Here is a 7,079-nt window from a genome sequence, read left to right as displayed (position 1 = left end):
TTGCTGACACTATTACAGATATCCCCATTTTCCCTTCTTTTGGTCCTGTTCACATAGTACCTGATTTCCCTGCACCCTCTGGCCCTCACCACATTGTCATCTCTGTTCATGGATGTTCTTTGGCTAATCCCTTCAGTTAGTTTCATCCAATCTCTCTCTCCCCCATCCCCTCTGACCGCTGTCAGTCTGTTCCATGTCTTCATGCCTGTGTTTCTATTTTGTTTGACAGATAATGTTCATTAGATTCCACATATAAGTGAGGTCATATAGTTTTTCTCTTTCTCTGACTGGCTTCTTTCACTGAGTATAATAATCTCCAGATCCAGACATGCTGTCTCAAAAGTTAAGAATTCCTTCTCTTTTCCTGCCAGGTAGTATTCCACTATGTAAATATACCATTGTTTTTTTATTCACCCTTCTATTGATGGGCATCTGCACTGTTTTCAGCTCTTGGCTATCCTACATAATAAAAGCCTAATATGTAAATTGACTGAATGGTGGAACAAACAGTCACTATGACGTGCACTGACCACCAGGGGCAGACACTCAATGCAGGAGCTGACCCCCTGGTGGTCAGTGCTCTCCCACAGGGGGAGCTCGGTTCAGCCAGAAGCCGGGCTCACAGCTGGCGAGTGCATCAGTGGTGGCAGGAACCTCTCCTGCCTCCATGGAGGCACGAAAGAGCAGAGATCAGGTGGGTGGTAAGGAGTGAGGGGTCCCGGACTGCAAGAGGGTGCAGGCCTGGCTGAGGGCCGCCCCCTACGGTGAACGAGTTTTGTGCACTGGGCCTCTAGTTGTAAATAATGCTCTTTGAACATAGGGCTGCATATATTCTCTGTGATCGGTGGTTCAGGCTTCTTAAGATATATTCCTAGAAGTGGGATCACTGTGTCAAATGGAAGCTTTATGGTTAATTACTTTAGGAAACTCCACACTGTCTTCCATAGTGGTTGCACCTGTCTGCATTTCCACTAATAGTATACAAGGGTTCCTTTTTCTCCACAGCCTCACTAGCACTTGTTGTTTGTTGATTTATTGATGGTAGCCATTCTGGTAGGTGTGAGGTGGTACCTCACTGTCATTTTAATTTGCATATCTCTCATGATGGGTGAAATTGAGCATTTTTTTCTTGTCTCATCCATTTGTATGTCCTCTTTGGAGAATATCTACTCAGGTCCTCTGCCCACTTTTAAATTGCATTGTTTGTGTTCCTTTGCTTGTGCTGTATGAGTACTTTATATATTTTGGAGATCCACCCCTTATCAGCTGTATCATTGGCAACTATGTTCTCCCGTGCAGAGGCTTCCCTTTTCATGTTGTTGACGGTACCCTTTGCTGTGCAGAAGCTTTTTAGTTTGATGTAGTCCCATTTGTTTATATTTTCCTTTATTTCCCTTGCCCTGAGTGACATATCAGCAAAAAATATTGCTATGTGTGATGTCTGAGATTTTACTGCCTATGTTTTCTTCCAGGACTTTTATGGTTTCATGACTTACATTTAAGTCTTTTATTCATTTTGAATGTATTCTTCTAAATGGTATAAGTGGGTGGTTTTATTTCATTGTTTCACATGTACCCATCCAAGTTTCCCAACACCGTTTACTAATGAAGAGACTGTCTTTCCCTCATTGTATGCTGTTGCCTCCTTTGTCAAATATCAGTTCACAATGTAGGAGTGGGTTGATTTTTGGGCTCTCTGTTCTGGTCCATTGATCCATATGCCTGCTCTTATGTCATTACCAGTTGTTTTGATTACAATGGCCTTATAGCATAGCTTGATATCAGGTATTGGGATTCCTCTAGCTTTGTTCTCCTTTCTCAAAGGGTCCTGAACATGTTGCCTAATAGAGACTGTCTGACTGGTGGCCACGGTACCAATGGTTGAATTTCTGGGACCCAGCAGGCTTAATTGAGGAAGGCCAGTTTCATAATGGCTTTCTTCAACTCCACAGAAGTCAGCAAAGTGGGTATTTCATCTTCGAAGGAAAAGATGAGCCTGATGTTCTAGATTCTTCCCCACAGTGGAAATTCAGTTGCTCTTGCTTCGAAGAACATTAGCTAATGGTCCTACAGAAGCCTTGGGATGCAAGGGTGCCTTGATCATAACAAATACACACCCTCTCTCCACCAAATTCCAGATTGTGGTTTCCAAAGCCCTCTCTCCAATTTCCCTCCCATAAAATGGACAAGTCCCTTCAAATAAGTAATCGGTAGAGGCATGAGCTAGCAAAGTGCACAAGAAAATCTTTTCAGCCTTTAAATAACTCATTTAAGAAACAATGTTCGGTAGGCAACTAAAGGGAGCTGGCTGCTTTTCCAGAGACACTAGGAGGCCCCCACCCCCACCCTGAACCCACCAACTCCTATCCTCTAGGGCAGTGGTTCTCAACCTTCCAAATGCCGTGACCCTTTAATACAGTTCCTCAGGTTGTGGTGACCCCCAACCATAAAACTATTTCCGTCCCTACTTCATAAGTATAATTTTGCTACTGCTATGAATCCTAATGTAAACATCTGATATGCAGGATGTATTTTCATTGTTACAAATTGAACATGATTAAAGCATAATGAATAATCACAAAAACAATATGTAATTATATATGTGTTTTCCAATGGTCTTAGGCGACCCCTGTGAAAGGGTCATTCGACCCCCAAAGGGGTCGCAACCCACAGGTTGAGAACTGTTGCTCTAGGGCATATCCTCCAAGAATATACTGACTTTGTGCATGAATGCTCTGTAATCCTGTTTCGAGTCACAAAGACCATGGACTGAGCCTGAATTTAGACCAGCCCAGGGCAAACTACAGCCCTTGGGCCAGATCCGGCCCCTTTGAAATGAATAAAACTAAAAACAAAAAAGACCATACCGTTTTATGTAATGATGTTTACTTTGAATTTATATTAGTTCACACAAACACTCCATCCATGCTTTTGTTCCGGCCCTCCGGTCCAGTTTAAGAACCCATTGTGGCCCTCGAGTCAAAAATTTTGCCCACCCCTGACCCAGGGGCTCCATTAAGGATACAGTCCTTAGGCTGAGGGGCACTTTGGGGGATTCTGTTCCCAAATGCCTTTGCACTCCACTTTTAGAAACAAAGGATTGACCCTCAGAGAGCACAAATTACACCACTTAGTGCAAGACATGGGACAAGGACTCATGGGACAAGGACACAGACTCACTACCAAGGAAAATTACAACATGTTTAGGTAGCCGTGACTGAATGAAGCAGATATGAAAATAATCATAACTATGTACTTGAACATAGATGAGATTCTGGGTGTGGGATGTGACAAAAGTCAAATTCATGTCACCTTCACCACAGAGGATAGGATACTACAGTGGTTTTTGTGATCCATGTTCTCTATCTGTTTGAGGTGGTCTAACTACCAACTTTGGTCTTAATACACTAAAAAGGGAGATAGAAGGGTACCGTGGGAAGGTGACACTGCTTGTGCCCCCACCTATACAGGAACACAACCCTACTCTAGGGACAACTTGACCCGGGGTAATAAAGCAGACCCTTAGTTTGGGCTCATCTGAGCAGGACCCAGCATCCAGCAAGAGTAGCTGGAAGATACCAAAGAAGCATGCTTGTGGAGGGTGCATTGGACAGGGGGGCTACCTGCTGAGATGGGGCCAAACACCATTTTCAGGGAGATATAGTCCCCAGGGGCCCATCTGACCCAGGCATTCTTGGTGGTAGCCAAGTTAGGACTAATCTTGAGCTATCAAAGAGGCCATCAATAGGCCTCCCCCTCTCTAGGGATGAAAGTAGAGATAGGCTCATGACCTCTCAACACATCCAGTGAACTATCAACAAGAAACAATCTCCCTGGCAGCAGATGAGAGTTCTTTCTGGTAACCCGAACCCAATTTTTCTGTACTTTTTGGAAAGAGAGAACCTGGGGGCCCTATGCACATCCACTTCCCCACACTTATCCAGGGCCCACACTCCAGAGCAGCTGTGAGCCACCTTTGTGAAATCACATGACTTAAGCATCTGGTTGCCCCATGGCTGAGACTCTAGAACAGCCGTGGGCAAACTACTCTCTAGCCCCCTAAATCACACACTATATGATTTGACGATGTATTTGTACAACACCTGGATTTTATATGGTGATGGCTGACCTTTCAGTCATGACCCAGCCCAAGGAACCTGATAAGGACTAGGAGGGGGAGGACTCCGTATATGGCAACTGTTCACTCTGTGAGCAGTTCAAGGGCAATGCAGGCCTATAAGATCACAGGTGACAGAAAACAATCACCACTTTGTACCCACGAATCCATGTAGGCTTTAATAAAGAAAGGCAAAACTACATGGAAGAAAATAAACAGCCCAATGATATTTGTGAGTCCATGTTCTTCTGTTTCCGTGCCACACATCTCGTCAGATGAGCCTGAGGAGACTAGAAATCCTGGCCTGGACAGGCTTTTGTTCCCATTGTCCTCTTTCATTTTCATATACTCAGCCAAGGAACTGGCTACTTAGTCCTGAGGCAAGCCCAGGAAGATCTGGTCCCCTGAGCCTTGCCTGCTGGACCTGAGACAGAACTGCCTTGCTCCTGACCTTGACGGAATCACCTTACATTAGTCATGCAACTTGAAACAGGAGGGTCTTTACTCACGGGTCCCCCTATGATGCCAGGAAGTTTCTGATCAGCATCTGAGTATCTCTAGCCCATGTTCCAGGGGCCTTGCAGAGAGGTCCACCTAGAACCTGGCCACTCCATCTGCTAAGCCGTGTATGACAGAGGCAGTCTGGCTCAGAAGATGGGCCATTCCAGTCAACGTATGGGAGAAAGCCCATCATCCTCATCGCTAGCAACCGTTACTAACCCTGCTAGTAGGGACCCAAATAAAGATTGCTCACACGGAAAAATCAAACAAACAAACAAACAAACAAACAAACAAACAAAAAACAAAACCTCTACCCATCACTTTTCTATCAGAGCTGTACTTCAGATCTGTTCTTGGGTCACGAGGCAGTGATACAACATGTGTAATACAAGCCCTCATGAGCCAAGGGAGACCAGTCACTTGCCAGGACAGACAGGTGTTTTCTTTCAAAGTCTGGTGTCTCCCTCAAGGTGAATGAGCTCATCCCTGCTGGTCACCCTCTGGCAATGGCAGTCATTCAGTGCCTGCTCCCAGACCTCCCACAATGACACGTGGGTGCTCCTGAAGTGTTCTCGGAGTTTAACCAGACAGAGAGTGGAGACTGTATAAGGGAGTCCTAAACACTAACCCATTCTCCTAAAACATTTCTCTTTGTACATTGCAGGAATCAGCAGGGCCAAAATGAGTGATAGCAGCAAGATATTTCCTAGCAGCTTTCCCTTTTCCCTAAATATCAGAGCCTTGAGACAGTCAATGAGCCCAGAGAGGCATCTCACAAGGACAGTCGCCTATATCTGGGCACAGAAATCTGTTTAGTTGAACAGCAGATGGTGGGTAGTGCTCTCCACGGTGGTGCCAATTCAGTTCTACATCTGCGGCATGATGGCCTGTTGATGGTCATGATTCAGCTGGGTTCTCAGTGAACTTCCTGTGGAGTCCTCCTGCCCCTAGGGGACAGGTGCTGTGGGATTCCTACATGGAAGATATCCTTTCCCCCTTTCCTGGGTATGGGTTCCAGTAAGCACCTGGGGTTTGAAAGTGCAATTGGGTATGTCTGCTTCAGGTTGGTCAGTACAGCCTGCTTTTCCAGTTCCACAACCTCCACAGGAGCTATGTTTACTGGGCCTGCAAAGATTCCCTCATGTCAAGGAGCCTTGGGAACCACGAGAGAAGCATTGAGATGTTTTTTCCTTCCATAAACCAAAGGCTTCCTGTGAGAGAAAAGGGTTATTCAGAGTTTCACCCATGCAGTGGTTCTCAACCTTGGCTGCACAGTAGAATCCCCTGGGCATCTTTTTAAAATCCTGATTTCTGGGCCTCATCCTCCAGAACTTCTGTTTGTTACTAATCTTGCAGCCCCACCCCATAACAAAGAAACAGAATTTCTGGAGGATAAGGCCCAGAAATCAGGATTTTAAAAAGATGCCCAGGTGATTCTAATGTGCAGCCAAGGTTGAGAACCACTGCACTAGAGGCTAAGCTGATTTCACCAAACGGATGTGGAGTGAGCTGGGAACCTCTGACTGAGAACTTCTGATGTGTCAAACTTTGTTCAGGCAATTCTGGGTGAGGCCGGGGGAGGGAGGGAAATGAAGAGGAGAGAGTCTGGTCCACTAATGGGCAGGTCCCAGCCCGACTACTGTGGGCAGCATGTACAGGTCAGAAAGGCCCTGGCTGCTATGGGGAACCCACAGGCAATCAGGTCCCAAGCTCTTTACCAGGTGCAAGGAGCTGGTGTGGGACCTCAACCAATGAAGGGTGAGCTTAAGGGCCCAGGATGCCTTGTGCAGTGGGGGTGGGGCAGGTGTGTGAAGTCAGGCAGACAGCCTGAGTCTGGAGGCTACTCAATGTTCTCTGTGTGCTGTGTAGCTGACCCTGGTCTGTCCTACACACACACACAATTGTGTATACACACATAAACATTCATACAAACACATAGACAACACCACATGTAAACTTGAACCTGTTCCTGCCTCTCAGTTCACCAACTGGAACTGAGTCCCAGTATAGACAGAAGGGTTCACCCAAATCGTAGGAACTCGGCCCACAGAACCCCAGCCTGGGCCCCTTGTTGCCCCTTTGAAGGTGTGATGCTTACACAAACTACAGCCCCATCTCCACAGTTTCAAAAGAAAACAAGCCCCAAACTCCTGAGCAAGGTCTTGGGGGGTATTCTTGGAGGGGTGTGGGTTGCTCCAGGGGTGTCACACCTTGCCAGCAATCACTCCTCTCCCATACTTCCTCCTTTGGGAGCAGAGTATGAATCTGCGTGGGGTTCCACCCCAGCCTCTCCAGCAGCAGCTCCCGCCAGAGGGCTCTTCCCAGTCCCTGTGAGCAATGTGGATGGCGATGGTGCAGTTCCTGTGGCGGCTCAGTAGGGTCGCCAACAAGTCTCCAGAGTCATGACCCCATTTAAGACCAAGCCTGCATAAGGCTGACAGGAGAGGCAGGAGAACTCCAT

The 7,079-nt window shown here is 46.6% G+C and overlaps 1 pseudogene; it reads right to left on the bottom strand.

Annotated features, from left to right (window-relative positions):
• Positions 1-5,534: 5,534 nt before the first annotated feature.
• On the bottom strand, positions 5,535-7,079 carry LOC132223395 (protein EOLA1-like; annotated as a pseudogene).

The sequence above is a fragment of the Myotis daubentonii genome, chromosome X (genome assembly GCF_963259705.1).
Source record: "Myotis daubentonii chromosome X, mMyoDau2.1, whole genome shotgun sequence".
NCBI classification, from domain to species: Eukaryota; Metazoa; Chordata; class Mammalia; order Chiroptera; family Vespertilionidae; genus Myotis; species Myotis daubentonii.
The sequence above is the reverse complement of the archived record's forward strand: the minus strand, read 5'-3'. Positions and strand labels throughout refer to the sequence as shown.